This window comes from Puma concolor, chromosome A2, assembly GCF_028749965.1.
Source record: "Puma concolor isolate L17-30 chromosome A2, mPumCon1.1.hap2, whole genome shotgun sequence".
In the NCBI taxonomy this organism is placed as follows: Eukaryota; Metazoa; Chordata; class Mammalia; order Carnivora; family Felidae; genus Puma; species Puma concolor.
Genome location: NC_141668.1, coordinates 39,791,832 through 39,808,469, shown reverse-complemented (window position 1 = coordinate 39,808,469; position 16,638 = coordinate 39,791,832). Strand labels below are relative to the sequence as shown.

General features: G+C 36.3%; 1 protein-coding gene and 1 long non-coding RNA gene across 2 annotated transcripts in view; both read right to left on the bottom strand.

Annotated features, from left to right (window-relative positions):
* IMMP2L (inner mitochondrial membrane peptidase subunit 2) overlaps window positions 1–16,638 on the bottom strand; it is a 905,116-nt gene that overhangs the window by 551,327 nt on the left and 337,151 nt on the right. The window lies entirely within an intron of this gene.
* LOC147583115 (uncharacterized) lies at window positions 676–15,868 on the bottom strand. The gene is made up of 2 exons (XR_015245545.1): window positions 7,864–15,868; window positions 676–7,631 (listed from the first exon to the last, which is right to left on the bottom strand). It is a non-coding gene; the product is annotated as an uncharacterized LOC147583115 (long non-coding RNA).

The window sequence follows — 16,638 nt, the reverse complement described above, 5'->3', positions numbered from 1 at the left end:
TCCAAAAAGTGAAAAAAAGGCTAATGGTAATCACTAGAAAGTTATTATCCTGCAACAATGTTAATCTTATAATTTGACTTCAGTAAGAAGTTTCCAGAATGATAGAATGATGTAGCAGACCAATTAGTAGAAGCATAAGCTTTATCTTTCATGATTGTTCTGTTTCTTGAAGGAACTTAAAGAAGTAAGTAATTTACTATTGTTATTAACCTGATCAAGGTACAGTATCATCAGAAGCTGCAAACTCTGCTAAAAGAGAAATTCTAATCTTATAACATGAATGGATGTCCATTAGGGATCATGTTAAAACCACCAACTTCATTTCAGTAGATGTCTTATCTCACATAAAGAATGTTGCTAGATATAAAGTGTCACTGGTTTACCTCTAAATGATCCAGTCCCTTCAGGAAACGGGGTGTAGTTTTAATAAAATGGGACTCATAAGTTTTTATTACATTTATAATGAATGCTTTTCAGTTTTATAGGCTCTTTGAAGGAGCAATTTAGTTTCTCTATTAAAACATGACTTTATATCTTTCACGACTCTCAGGTTTCAATTTTATGTTGCTACCACTCTAAATATAAATGAAGATATTGAAGTTTTAATAAAGGTATAGAGTTATTTTTACTGGCATATATGGGATGCAAGTTTACAAAATCACAGGGAAAAGTACAGAAGATTAAAATCTCTTTTTAATCTGATTCCTTCTCTCTTCTTTCCATCATACAAAACCTCTCAAAACCAATCAATGGTTATATCAAGGTATATAACATATTTAGGTATTAATAAAACAGGATTCGTGATATTGCCTTTTCAGAATAAAGCATAATACAATCCTTTTACATTGACTTATTGGTGCAATAGAGAGTATACCACTGTTTAATTTAACTTGGTGGATCTTTAATCAGTCTTTTTATTATACCTAGCACATCCATATGAAATTGACAGACATACTGGCTTTATTTACATCATCTAGGTCGAATCCAAGCCCGACAGCAGGGATTATTACAAATGAACTAAGGGCAGATACAGGCAATTATGTTTGTTTACTTTCCCAACTAAAGAACCCATTATAAACCCAGTCCTATTTAAGAAGTTGATACTAAAGAAATAAGTAAGGCATTCTTTCTGCCCATTAAAAACTCACTATCTGCTGGAGAAAAGGGAGAAACAGATACACAAGCATTCATAATCCATTGTGATATGGCTATAACAGATATCTGTATCCAGAATAAATAATGCAGACCAGTAATGGGACCAGTGGGGAAGAGCAGGCAACTCTGGCTGGCAGAGAGAAGACTTCATGGAAGTGCTGCTTCATCTGGAACTTCAAGGATGACTAGGAATTCACTAAACATATTAAAGACATAAAGGCTTTGTAAACAATAGGAAGAACCCACACACGATGGCTAATCAAATTTAATGCCACTGCACAAATTAGTATTTTAATTCTTCCTCACTTTATTCAACAACGATCTCAACAAAAATACAGTGTTATGGTTAAGAAACAAGGACAGTTTTCCCAATCTATTTTTAGATTAAGTCTTCCATAAAGACAACTCAGACCTACTCATACAATTCTGATTCCCATCTTAGCTTGTCTGGATATTTGGGGACAATTCTTACCAATTTTTCTAAGGAAGTCATGTGAAAAATCTAGCATCACACATGTTTGGAGGGCACAAAGACATCTTTTAAACACAAACTCTGCCTTAAATGGATATGCAGAGCATGCCTACATCCTACAGCTATATAATTAAAATCAATGTGTTGTCCCCAACTGACATTTATCATATTGAGTCAATTGCCTCAACTTCTAGAATGCAATCTTTATGCAATTTTTGGAGAATTATACTCTACCCAACCCATGTGACAAACTAGATATTAATCTCAAAGCACATCTTTCAAGAAGTAGCTTCTTTACTTGACTAAACATATTTCAAATGCTGTAATAAAGGTATCATTTCTAAGATAAAGAATAATTGAGAAACAATCAGAAGTCCAATGAAGGATTTCTTCTTTTCCTTTAATATCAGGTTATTAACTTCCAAGATGACCACTCTTGGCAGAAAATATCAGTGCAATTAAAATCCACTAATGGAACTGAAATTTATCTAGAAAAGCAAACTATTCACTGGAGTGCTGGCCCCTATGTCTACCTTACTAACAATTCTCTGATGACAAGTTTCAAGAATCAAAAGTAACTGCACTTGTCATGCACTCATAGCTTCCTATCACGTAGAATTCATTGTTGGAGAAGTGTCTTCCTTTCTCCCATGGAAGCCTATAATTTAAACTGATTCTACTCCAAATATACCCAAAGGGGCAAAGATGAGTGTCCTCACAGTTAGTTTCACTCATGAACCCAGACAGCGATTCAAGTGCCTCTACTTTGTTCTAGGTTGCTGTGCTCTAATGATCGACAGTAAAGAGGATATGTAGAATTGACTCTTCACAGAGACTGGTTGAAACAGTGCTAAAAAATAGCATCAAAGGAAAACATTACATGAGCAGAAAGAGAGTTAGGGGAAATGGACTACTTCTCTTCAGGAATGGGATAAAGGGATAATAAGCAATTTTACTCAATGAACTCTAGTTGACCCAATACTGATTGATTAGTAGAGTAGAAACAGAGATGAGTGTGCATGGGACATTGGGGATTTGTAGATAGCTGGCAACCTGAAACTCTTGAAAAATGGTGGATAGAAACAAGCAAGCAAGTAAGAAACAAAGAAATAAATCCATAGGCACCCACCATATTGGGAAACCAAGTAGAGATGACTTGAGAAGTAGTCTCTTGCCCCAAACTACAAACATGGATAATTGTGGGAAAGTAACCTAGACCCTTGCAAAAAGCCCATTTGTTATCTTAAAAAGCAGAAGTAAAAATTAAAATCTCCCAAACTAGAAATATATATTCAGATGCAGATACCAGGAAAATGAAATGGCTAATATTTAAAGGGGTATTTCATTTAAAATCAATTGATTCATGAAAACAAATGCTTCTATAAAAAGAACTCAATCATCTTAATAAGCAAGGCATAGGTTTTGTGTTGTCTTGACTCCATTTTTTCAAAAAAATCTTAATGAAGGTATCCTATATTTCAGGTACTATTCTTGGAACTGGGATACAGCAGTAAACAAAACAGATATACATTAGCACTTTCACATCGCTTTTATTCTAACAGAGAAGACAGACAATAAGTACACAAGAAAAATATACAGTCAGTCAAATGACAGTAGTGTTATAAAGCAAAGTAAAGAAAGCCAGTGAGATAGGGAATATTGGGGAAGATGTTACTTTATTTTTTTAATTATTTTACTTATTTTTAGAGACAGAGAAAACAAGCAGGAGAGAGGTACAGAGGGAAAGAGAGAGAAGATCTTAAGCAGGCTCCATACTCAGCGCAGAGCCTGATGAGGGGCTCGATCCCACAACCCTGGGACGTGAGCCGAAACAAGAGTTGGATGTTCAACATATGTTTTTAAAGAAAATAAGTACTAATGTTACATTACATTTTCAAAACTCAGTGTTTTGTGCTTTATTTTTTTTATTAAAACTGGAAGAGCAAAGAAACCAAGAAATCAGATTCCAGTGCTACTTGCTTTGCCTCCATCTGTCATGTAAAATAACGTATCTCTGGCTTCCTCTTTTCCATTTTCTGGAAGTAGGGGCATGGATCTGATAAAAAGAACCATAAAAACTAAAAGGATCTTGAGGATATCATGCAGTACAATCAGTAGCAGAGCAATGTAATCCCCCCAAAATAGCTCCCAATTGGTTGAAAAATCACTGAAATTTAAAACCTCTTGGAAACAATTTCCTTTCCTTGGGACCACATTACAGTGGTTACCCTTGCAAGAGCTTTGTTAGGAATAAGTTTAAAGTAGTTACTTTAATAATACAAAGAATCTATACACTATGGAACTGCTGAATAGCCCAGACTCACTGATCAGTCATGCTCCTAAAGTCTATCCATCCTAATCTACCCTCAGAAAGGAAATAAATCTCACTTTAGAATAGTCATCTATCACCTTTTACAAGATCTGCATTTTAAAATATTATTCTAAAATAATATCATTTCTCTAGTGGATGAGAAATTATTATGTCCTGTCCAAGAATTCTTCAATGACTGAGATAAATCCTGCTGCGAGTAGCTTTGAAAATACTTTCCAGAGTCCACAATGTGCACTGATGCAAATGTCTCACGAGAGGCATCTACCTTTAAAATGCAATTTACAATCCCCTTCTGTTTAAATAAATTACAATAGGAACTGCAAGTCATAAAACAAAAATCTCATTTTAGTTTGTAATAAACTCCAGTGCATATAGTCACCTCTGTATTAAAACACACATGAAAAAAAAACTGATTAAAATAAAATATTCTGTTCAATTCTCCATGTATAGATATTCAATAATGCTGACTGATGTTTATTATGCTTATTATTATGTATATTAGCACATAAACATAAAGTAGCTATGTCTGATAATACTTCAATGATCTAAAAGTTCTCTTTTCCCATGAAAATTGCATACTTTGCTATTTGGATTAACAAAGAAGAGGTTATAAAAAAATAAAAATTAAAAAAAAAAAAAACACTATTTCTGGACCACCACCTACATGGGTATCACACTGAATACTTTCATATAATAAGTCACCTACTCTTTACAACAGCCTAAGGGGTATATTTTGCCATTCCATTTTAAAGTTAAAGGAGGCTAAAAGAAGTTAACTAACCCACCAAAGATCACAGGGTAAGAGGCTAGGATTCAAACTCCAGTCTTTCACAGTCACCTGCCAGAATCTCTCCAAGAAAAAAAGAAAAATTCATTAGATCAGAATGACATAAACTGATGCTATTTTCTCAAAGAAATGAAATTATCAGATTACAATCCTTACCAAAGGCTTAATGCTAAAAGAACCTGAAGAAATAAAGCAAGCAGCATGTTTAATTAACTATTTTATGGACTATAAATCACATAGTTCTGAGATATCTACAATTCTTAAGAGTTCTGAGACATCTAAAAGTAATAATAATGTCTATATTATGTGTTCTTTACTGTAATAAAAATTAAATTTAAAAATGGGTAGAAAGAAGATATAATAATCTAGATTTAGGTCTCATTTCCAAGTTCCTGCCTCACTACTACTACCTCCTAAAAGTTTTGCTTATTTTTATAGAAAAAAAATTTGAAGGAAAAGGTAAAGCAAACAAACAGGAAAATCAAAAAACCCTCAAGACCAGAATTTAGGTTTCTTGCAGGGAGACTCTGAGAGTCAGACATTTAGTAAATAGAAGTACTCTGTGCCCCTCTATGCAACACACACAATGCAAGGTAGGAAAAGCAAAAAACAAACAAACAAACAAACAAACAACAAAAAAGATGAGTTCATAACTTTAAAGAAGTCCTGTTTGACAGGAAAAAAGAGACTAAAAACAATCAAAATAGAAAATATTAAGTACTATCTGTGTAACAAGATTACGTGAGGACAGAAGGTTTTGAAGGTTTTGGAGGAGAATCTGAGTCAAACAGTGTCCCTGATGGTTTTTTCAGACAATGGCTTTCGTTTTTAAAAGAGTTTATTGTGCTGTTCTCATTTTCTCAAAGCAAATTTCCCTTGGGTAAATAGAACGGGTCCTCCAGTGTCTGCGCTGCCACGAACAGCCACTCTTTGGTGACATGCGAAAGCTTCACGCATGAACCAATCCTCAATCGCATCGAATTTTACTTGCTTTGATTTCTCTCATTACAGGATTTCTTCACAGTGTCAAAAAGAAAAAAAATACCCACTTTCAAAAGCTTTGACGTGAATAATGACAAATACCAAAGGTACAAAATTGACATAATCAAGTCTTTTTCATCTACCTAAAAATGCTCTTACTGGTACAGTCATTACTTGAACATTGCTGCTTAGAAGGTCTGTTTGTATTTTTTTTTTCTTGAGGGTATATTGGGATGTAAGGCGTGACTATAAAGTACAAAGACTGAATTCTTTCTCACAAATACATCAAATATAATACATACATATAATACAGCAAGTACCATACATCAAATGAGTGCAGCCCTTCGAAGTATTTTTGCTGGACAGGCTATATATCTATTTCAAAGGCCACGTCATTGCACTTTTACAACTTCTCTGTGGTGACTGTCACAGAGCCAACTGACCAGCTCTTCAGGGAAATAGGTCCCACTGAAAGTCACCGGACATCATAGGTCAAAGATGTCTCTTCTGTTAGCCAAACACATACTGTTCTCTCCTTCTTCCATCTTTACATCTTTGATTTCATAAATGAAATTTACAAACTAACCACTTCAATATACAATGAATGACATTAAATTACAATAAATGACAACAACAACAACAACTAAATACCAGGAGCTTTACACACTAAAAAAAAAGGTCAAGTCAGAAACTGTGGCCCATGCTATTTTTGCTCCCACTCTGCTCTCTTAGCTGACACTGCTGTGGAGCTGAATCTAATCCTATATAGAGTTCCACAGAGGAGCCCATGGGAACAAGCTGAGGTTGTTGATGAGGGGGCCTTATTTGATTCACATCAGGAATCAGACTAGTTGGGGTGAGTTCATTTGTGCCCTGCTTGCATTAAGTGCCATTACATAATAAGACAGGTAAAACTGGCTGGCAGTCTTTCTGCATCATCTAGAAGTGCAATCAGTCTAAGTGGAGAACTGCCTGTACAGCTCCAAGCCCAAGTGCATACAACAATTAAAACATGCTATGATACACAGTGTGAAATCTACAAAGATAGCCCAATGACAGGAAGTCTGTTTTCCTAATGATACACTAGACTGCTTTCAAACTAACTCATATTCTGTCTTATTCTTGCACAGTTGTGATTTTAAAAAATATATAAGGTTCTGCACATCTCACTACTAGTCAAGTCCAGAGGTTATTCATTGCAACTGTCTTAGCACACTAGATCCTGCTTGCTTTAATTTAAGCCTATTTCTTCTCTATCCATCCAGAGGAAACAAACAAACAAACAAAACCATGATTCTTTTTATACCCCTTCAGGCAAGTAAGTCCCCCTTAGCTTTCCAGCTCTCAGTTACATATGCCCAGACTTCTATGCAATTTTCCAGTAAAGGTACTTCATCCAATAAAGGTAGGGTCTATGTTTATGCTCTTTTTGGACTAAAGTAACCCAACCAGTGACTCTGATCTTCTGATTTTTGAAATTGGAGCATTGCCTTAGAAGCTTATTCTCATATCATTTAAGCAAAAGAACAATAAAAAAGAACAGAACCAACAAACAATAAGCCTCATCAGGAGAGACCTAAATTTTCCTGAGGGTTTACTCTTAGGCTTGATGAGCACACCAAGTAAAAAACTTCCAGTAGACAGATAAAAAAAGACCAGAAATTCCCATTTACTATTCTTCCAATGTTTCTGAATAAAAGTACCTTTTACAAAAAAATATTTTAAAGATATTTGAGGAAATCTACTCTATGATTTAAACTTGAGGATATCTCTTCCTGCTTTGGAATCTATAACATGAAACTTTTTCTCAACAGATTTCATCTAGTAACAGCCTTTTGAAAACTATCACTAGGGTACAGCTTTGGTCAAAATGTACATAAAGCATCACTATAGATAAAATTTACCTAGGGGCGCCTGGGTGGCGCAGTCGGTTGGGCGTCCGACTTCAGCCAGGTCACGATCTCGCGCTCCGTGAGTTCGAGCCCCGCGTCAGGCTCTGGGCTGATGGCTCAGAGCCTGGAGCCTGTTTCCGATTCTGTGTCTCCCTCTCCCTCTGCCCCTGCCCCGTTCATGCTCTGTCTCTGTCCCCAAAATAAATAAACGTTGAAAAAAAAAAATTAAAAAAAAAAAATTTACCTTGGAGGGGATATAGAATGGTAGCCAAGTACTTGGAGTCTGAAATTGAGTTGCCTGGTTTAAACACTTCAATTCAGCCACTAACAAAGCAATCTTTGTGCCTCAGTTTCCTCATGGGAGACTGACCTATTACACAGGGTTGTAAGAACTGAGATGATAAACATAAAACACTTACTGTGGCCCCTAGAATGAAGATTTCAATTACTGTTGCTCATAATTAAGCTGAGTTGTATGTCATTGCTCACCCTAGTCATTCCCAGACTTCAAAGAGACTCCTTAAAATATAAAATAAACTATTTTTCTAACAAGAGAAAGATCCTTTCTGTTTCAAAAGATTAATCTGACTCCATCAGCCTTTTGGTTTGTTCTCAAATTCAGCTTTTCACTCTTTGCTGTTCTAAGAGCCACCATTACTTGTTACCTATCCTCACTATCCCTCATCCCTACAGTAGTCAAGACTTCACATATCTGTCCTCCTTCTACTGCTCTCAGCTCAAAGGGTCTCCTACCAAATTATTATCAGCCTCCAACATTCAATTTGTGCTCTTTTCTTCAGGCTTCAGTCAGGGAGTAATGGCCTCAAACAGAGTCGGTTACAAAGTTTTATATATTCTTTGCATCACTCAGCTCCGGTCTTAAAGGCTCATGGCAAAACATTCATTTTGACCATATCCAATTTTGTTGCTATTTTAACAACATCCCCTCAGGTGATTAATCATTCAGGAAAAGAACAACAAAGTAAAATTTTCATTGACATGGTTTTATTTAATAATTTTAACAGTCCAAGTAATGGGAATGGTGAAAGCAAGAAAGCTTTGGTTCATAACATAGCTCATTATTGATTAGAATTCCAAAATCAAAGCAAGTCCCTAATTAATAACCCCTTTAAATTACTTGATTCTGTGGCTGAATCACCACATTGATACTTATTCATTTAATTATGCCCTGGCCCAGAGAACTGACATTTTTACTGGCAGGTTATGAAATGTTTGTTAAAGCTATGAAGTCTAATTACAAAAGCCTTCTTTCAGAGACTCACAAAGGGTAGAGAAGAGTGAGAAAATTATCTCCCTGCTGCCAAAGGAAGTTAAAAAATAAATGAAAACCTATAGGAGTGAATCAGATGAAAGGCACTTGTGTAGGTGGTTTAGAGCACATCCCGTATGTGAGGCTGGGCAAAGAACACAGAGCAGAAAATGCGAAGACTGCTCTGGTGCCATCCTCGGGGTCTTTGTAGAAAATGTTAAAGTATTTATTTTTCTTTTTTTCAATGGGGTTGGCTGTAACTGAAGCTTCATGGCTGTTAACAGGTTATCATTACTCAAATAATTAGACTCGGGAGCAGTAGATTTTTTTAATTAGCTATCTCAAAGCAAGTACCATTATAATCATCTAATTATCCTTTGAGGCAGCTTATGCACAAATGGTTTTAAAGATTCACTATGTTACTACTATGGGTGCTGTTTCCATATGTATCATTTAAAACTAATAGCGTTTATGAAAATACAGTGATGAGAACCTAAAGGGCATGATATTTTTTTCAAAAAATATTAATTTTCAGAAAGAAATCACTAATTACATTTAAACTCAAAAATTAGTATGTAGTTTCATCCAACAAAAGTAAAACTAATGTTCATCTTCAATTTATTCACATACCAATCAAGCCTCAAGGTATTTCTTAGCCTAAATGCCAAACATTTAGCTATATTCAATCAACAAGATTGCTTAGCTAGATAAATAATTACCATTTTTATCAGGAAAAGTTGCCTTGCTATAATAACACAAAGTATGGTTCAATCAGCCTTTAAGAGCAAATGACTTTTTAGAAGATCTAATTGTATTAGATAAGTCTCTAAACAATATATTACCTGACTATTCCAGCAACAATACAGAAGGGTATTCAAACTATAAAATAACTTCCCTTCATTTATCTTTATAGAATGCACAAATATGACATCACAAACCTGCCCAGAAATAAGGGGGTAGGACAGTTATAGGCAGACCTAAGAGTTTGAGTCATGTAAAGAACCAACTCAGGTGTTGGTCTCTAGGCTCCGTGCTACCTGCTTTTCCAATCTGCAAATGGAGGCCAAGTGTTCCTTCTGTCCTTTCACATTTCAAGCAAGGTGTTTTCTGCCAGGAGTGAGGAATCAATGCCTTCTTCTTTTTCTCTCTTCTAAGTAACTCCTTTTGGCTGAGACTTTGTTTATTATGTTCTTGACTCCCTGCCTCATCTTTACTAAAGTTATCTCAGCCTTGGCATTTCCACAACAAGAAACCCCTGATATAAGGATTACTAGAAATTTAGTTAGGACATTTGTCTTAACAACTACAAAGTTCTTTTTTAAAGAAAGAACACTCTTCCAACATGATGTGACTATCTCTATTCATCAGTTTGAAGTTTCCAAGCCGGGTTTGTTTCAGTTTCTAAACTGAAAACTATAAAATCTTACAAAATTCATCTAATTTGCTCTGATGTCTCTAGGTAGAAGCCTCTTCAACCAGGCAGATAGGTGTCCATTAAGATGTCTTCTCACCGCCATAGAAGAGAGTATTTCTCTTTTTCTGTGTCTAAATATATTTATATAACACATTTTTAAGTTTGTTCATTTCTCTAGTTTCACCAACTGGTCCAAATATAAGAAATACTGCATGTACCTATACTTGTATTTTCAATCATAGTACTGCCCTTTAAGGGAAGATCTCAAGGAAAACAAAAATTGCCCTTGTACCATGATAGTAGCATGAATATCGAAGTGAGAATCCCCATAAAGAAATCTTCAAATTAACAAAGAGCAATCTTCTTCTCAGAGAACTGAAGCATTAGTCAAATAGGAAATAATACTAGAACTTGAGAATCCTGTGATATGTCCCCCAACAATATATATAGGGACAAAGCCTCCAGCCTTACCTAGATGAAAAGAGAAAGGGAAGGAGAGGAAGAATTTTAAGGTAGGCAGAAGTTAGCTGCTTCCTTGCAAATAATAATGATAATAATAATAATAAATTATGTATATAATAAATCCATTCTATATATAAGACTTTGTGCCATCAGAGAAGGAGATGAGGAAATAAAAGAAAATTATAAGTACTTCAAGACAATAACAGACAGGTGCTATAGGAGTTCAGAGGAAAGAAACCATATATGATTGTCCTGATGGATATGAGAGCATTTCAGATAGGCCCTAAACCATGAGTTGGATTTTAACCAAAGGAGATAAGATAGAAAATATCCCAGGGAAGGCTTCAGTGTGCAACTACAGGAGCAAAAGTGTGGACAGAATAAAGCAACGGCTTATTCAGGAAAAGAAATGAAAGAAGGTAGGAAAGAAGGAAGACACTTTGAGTTCAAATCATGGAATGATTCAGTGGGAATAATAGAAATACAGTCGGAATCATAGGTTGGGCGAGATCACAAAGCTATGAATATTAGGCTCAGTCTATTTTATTCCAAAGTAATGGGGACCCTGAGAAGTTTTTTAATCAAGGGGATATGATCCGAGCCAGAGAAATGTCATATAGTTTTAAAGCACAATATGAAACAAGGAGAAAAAATGATTATTGAAACACAAATCCTAAACGAATTAGAACACAAAGGAAGAAATAAATTTGGAAAACACAGTGGTTTCATTCTTGGACTGGATAATGGGTTCATGGATTTTCATTTTGTTACTATGCTGCATATGTACACACATACACAAACACGATTTACATGGTAGGCTGTACATATTATTTCCTGTGTCCAAAATATTAACATGTATTGTCATATTTTAAATTTAAATTATTTTGGGATACATTTTCAGAAATGACCTAACTGGGAAAATAAATGACTATAAAGGGAAGAGAAGAATGATGATTCCAAGTCTAGGAGGTCATACATATCCTGTGTCTAGGAGGTCATACACATTAACTGAAATAAAGCAGATGAGGTCTGGTGAGATATCGATGAAAAGAAAGCTAATCAACAGCTAAAAATAAGAAAATATTACATAAAGAAAGCTAAAAATAAGGAAGAACTCAAAAGAAATATTCATGATGGAAAAATACAGATTTAGCAATATTTAGCAGACTATTAATGTAGAATCAAAATTTTTTAAAAGGGAAACAAGATCAAAAGAGAGAAAGCAGAGACAAAAAAAAAAAAAAAACTTGGAAGAGAACCTAGAAATTCAAATGTATAAAAAGTCAAAAAGGAATCCAAACAAAAATATGAGCAACAGGCAATGAGGGAGAGGAAGGAGATGGACCTAGGGAACCTGAAGCTACAGAAAAAGGGTTTAAGAAGAAAAAGCTGGTCAATAATGCAAGAGAGTTCATGGAAGAAAAACAGGAAGAAAAAGCCACTGAACTCAACAATGTGTGGCCCTGCGAAAGCAGCCATTTCGGGGTGTGTGTGGCGGGGGGCGTGGCGAGCACAGCAGGACACAAGGCAGGAAGAGGCAAATGGGCATGTGTAAGAGGGAACAACTTCCACAGCGACTTTCCTCCCCTTTGCAAAATCTGATAGTGAATGGCAAGGTTGAGACGTGGGGACCTGAGGAGGAATTATGAAAGAGGGGGGAACTCTGCATAATGACTTAGTCAGAGGAAAGGAAATAGTGGAAGATACAGGAGTGACGGGAAAATCACTTCTCAAGCAAGAGCATAGAAGAAGGTAAAAGGAATAGGCTAAAAGCCTAGGGCAATGTTAGAGGCAAAACAAGAATGGCGAAGGCTTTTATATAAAAATACTTGGTTGTTTTTAGACAATTAAAAAGATGGTGTGCTAAGAAAGGGTAGATAGAAGGTTGCAACTTAGAGGAAGTGCATGGCATGGAAGCAGGCTTTGAGAGATACTGAGAATGATTTATCAAAAGGACACATTCCAAATTGCAGGCATTAACCACATCATAACATCCTTAGACTAATCTTTCTTTGGTCCAGTTTTTCTCTAAAGGCGCTACAACTGTCGATTCAATTGTTCCCTGGGATTTTATAAATGTTCACCAAGAGAAAAAGACTGTCTTCTTTCTAGGCAACCGAGGTAAGACTGTATATTTGAAGATACTGGTTACCGTGTGCCCATATGAAAGTTACCTCCCATAGGAGAAAACAAACACAGAGAAGCACAGTTGGAAAGGATGGGACAAAGAGGAAGAAGAAGGAAATGTGACAATAGCATCTGAGCACATGGAGTTTCTCTGAGGTCAGTTTCACCCCTGGAGTTCCCAACTTGATGAGTCGATAAACCACCCTCCAAATTTCCGAATCCATCCCTTGAAATGTTAAGCTAATTTGATTTAGATTTCTGCTTCTGGATATACAAGTGAGTTATGATGCCCAATGCAGTCTGTGCAGTGCAAATGCCATCCCAGCTACTAAGCACAGTAGTTGTAGAGGTTGGGGACTGTTGCAAGAGGGAGTTGAGGAGAGGCGAGGGGGAAGCCTGAAATTAGCTTCCCAGGAGGAGAGAAAAAAAATCTGGTATCTGCTCTGATACCACTGTCTCTGCTTCATGGCACATTCACTATTCCAAATTCACTTAAAATTTATATGTAATTAGAGACAGTCTGTGCCTCACCTTTAATACTCACCTCACCTTTAATACTTAACTATACAAACTAAGACTGACCTGTGCTTCTGTCTAGGCAAACACATTCCACACAGCACATTTCTCAAGGGTCAACTGGAGGTCACATATTGAAACGAAAATGATTTCTTCAACTTGCTCTCATCTTCCTTCTTAACCTAGTCATTTAGTCAATTATTATAATACAGCCTGTTATTCCTGAAAAACACAATTAACTAGACAAGCTAAACCATGATTTGAAAGGTGTTCTCATTAATAGAAGTGATATTAGAGAGGAAAGACATCAAAAGCTTGAATGAGGAAAAATAAGTACAGATCTTACCTTTACTCTAAGGAGCTTGAAAATTCAGTTAAGAAAAAGTAGCCATCCTTACACTGAGATTTCTGTAATGAAATTCTTAAAGTCCAGAAGAAAACTATTCAAAATTAGATTAAAATGGTTCTATGTTTATTGTCTTAATACTCAAGCCCAAAATGGAGCAGAGAATGCCTTGATTGTCCAAATCACTACATCTTTACTCAAGTGTATTGTTGGTGATGAGTCTCTCCTTTTCTTTTTGTTTAGAAGCACTTACTATGTGCCAGACAGTGTCCTATGGGTCATGTATTCATGTATCCTTTCATTCGACTAGTAATCAATCCTACAAGATAGGCACTAATTATTTTCTTTTTACAGAGGACAGCACTAAGGTAAAGAGAGATTATATAACATCTCTCAGGCCAGAGCATAAGAGGTGGAGACAGAACTGTTGGGCCTCAAGCAGTTTGATACCAGGTCTAGGGCTCTTAATCAGTGTGCTCTGTTTCCTTTTGTACATGAGACTATGTGTGGGAAAAAAAAAAAAAAAAAAAACAAGCACATAATAGCAGAATGGAAAAATATGACTCTAAATGACAGCTGGAAAAAATACATTGTTGGGAGTGTGGAAAGAAGAAATCCAGAAGATGAGAACGGAAGAAACAAGGATGCTGAGAAGAACACAACAGCAAGCAGCATAATGTGGTGCCCTCGTAAATTCCTGACAGGTGAGTAGTGAACGAAAGAATTGGACAGAAAACCAGGATCTTCTTTTGGAGAGTCTTGCAATAATAGGCTTAATTAATTTATATCTAATTATGTATGAAGTAGAGGTTTCATGATAATTTTTGAGCACAGTGATAGGATTTTCTCCTTCACTTTATGAAAAAAGTATCTGGAATTCTGGATAGGGAGAACCAGAGTTAGAAAAGTCACTTAGGGACTAAACCTATAATCCAAGTGAGATAACAAGGACTCAACACTGTATCAGCTGACACAGAAAAAGGCAAGACTTAAAGGCCATAAACACATAGGATATGGTGGAGGGAAGGAGAACTGAGAGAGCCTAAGAATGGCAGGGGCAAAAAAAAATTGAGATGTAACTTATCCCAAGATGGGAACCATGGCTTAAAAAAAAAAAAAAAAGAAAGAAAAAAAGGAGGGGGGGTGCAGCAAAGCTTCTTGGAGGAAAAGAAATCTTGAGTGAGACTTGCTGAATGATTAAGAGCTGGCAGAAGGAATGGAAGAAGGAGGAAGCAGAGATGTGAGGGAGAAGGGGAAAACTGCAGTAATTTGAGAAGGAGGACTAGTATGCGCGAAGACCTAGTGCCAAAAGAACACCCTGTGATGAAAGAACCACAAAAAGGGCCTTGGGAAAAGCTGAAGCGTGGATCAGGAGTTGAAAGGGAGCTTACAGGCCTCAGCCTTGGGTGTTGATGGATCTGCATTCTGGGGCTCTGCCATTAATATGATTCAGCTGTTCTTCGTGTGCCTTCTCAGAGTAGAAATTTTATTTTGCCTTGGCTTCTTCCTGAACACTTCCGCCCCTCACACTGCATGTTTTCATCTCTGTCTCATAATATCTTCTTCCTCATCTATCCATAGTTTCTGTTTCACGGCCATCTGCTACTTTGTGGCATTCTGTCAGCTTTGTTTCAACTGTTAACTCTTTTCTCTTGATCTGTCTAAACTCCTCCTATGTTTTAGTCAGGCTGTGTCACAGGGCCAGTGACCTAGAGCTTGAGTATCTTTGAAATAGGTGCCCATTCCCAAATCAGTCATCTGTGGGGTAATTTGATTCAAACCATGGCTGCTTCCTCCATCTCTAGAGTTTTCTCTAAAACCAAAAAGTAATCAAATGGCCAAAATTAAATTATTCTTAATTTGCAATTCTATGGCCACAGAACACCAGGGACAGTATAAAAAATGACTTGAATCACACAAATAATGAAGAGTTATAAGTCTCCATGTTTTTCCAACATAAAACAGATCAATAGGGGCGCCTGGGTGGCTCAGTCGGTTAACCGTCTGACTTCGGTTCAGGTCATGATCTCGTGGGTTCGTGAGTTCAAGCCCCACGTAGGGCTCTGTGCTGACAGCTCAGAGCCTGGAGCCTGCTTCAGATTCTGTGTCTCCCTCTCTCTCTGCCCCTCTCCCGCTCGTGCTCTGTCTCTCTCTGTCTCAAAAGTAAACACAAGAAAGAAAGAAAGAAAGAAAGAAAGAAAGAAAGAAAGAAAGAAAGAAAGAAAGAAGGAAGGAAGGAAGGAAGGAAGGAAGGAAGGAAGGAAGGAAGGAAGGAAGGAAAGAAAGAAAGAAAGAAAGAAAGAAAGAAAGAAAGAACAGATCAATAGGTTGTGACCCTTAGAACAGAGACATATTTTTTCAAATACATAAGTCAATTAAAAATAGATAGTGATAGTATTTTGAAGAGGCTTTTTTTTTAATAAAAACTCTTCATCTTTCACCCTTTGGTGTCCACAGTACTTTCCAAAAATATCTTTTCTTGCTTATTTAGAAAATTCTGTAAGAAACACTGAAAACAAAGTTTGTGGTAATAAGTCAATAAAAATAAAGAAATCAAATCAATAATCCCCTCCTTTACAATCCTTCCCGTGCTTCAATAGCATGTTTATTTTCAACCCAATAAAGTAATTTTTTTTTTTCAAATTTAAGCAAAAGTTTAAAGCTTACCTAAACGAAATATAGGACATTAGGAATTTCCTGGAATTTTGCTCAACATTTAAAAAAGAATCTAGTGCAATGCTATTTAGCTTATCAGGATCTCAACACACACCTAAGAAAAAGAGTTTAAAGTACAAGACCCAAAGTGCAGCCGCAGGCCACATCTGGCTCAGAGACTTGTTTTGCTCAGCCCACAACAGTGTGGGCAAAATTGTTTTTTGATGAA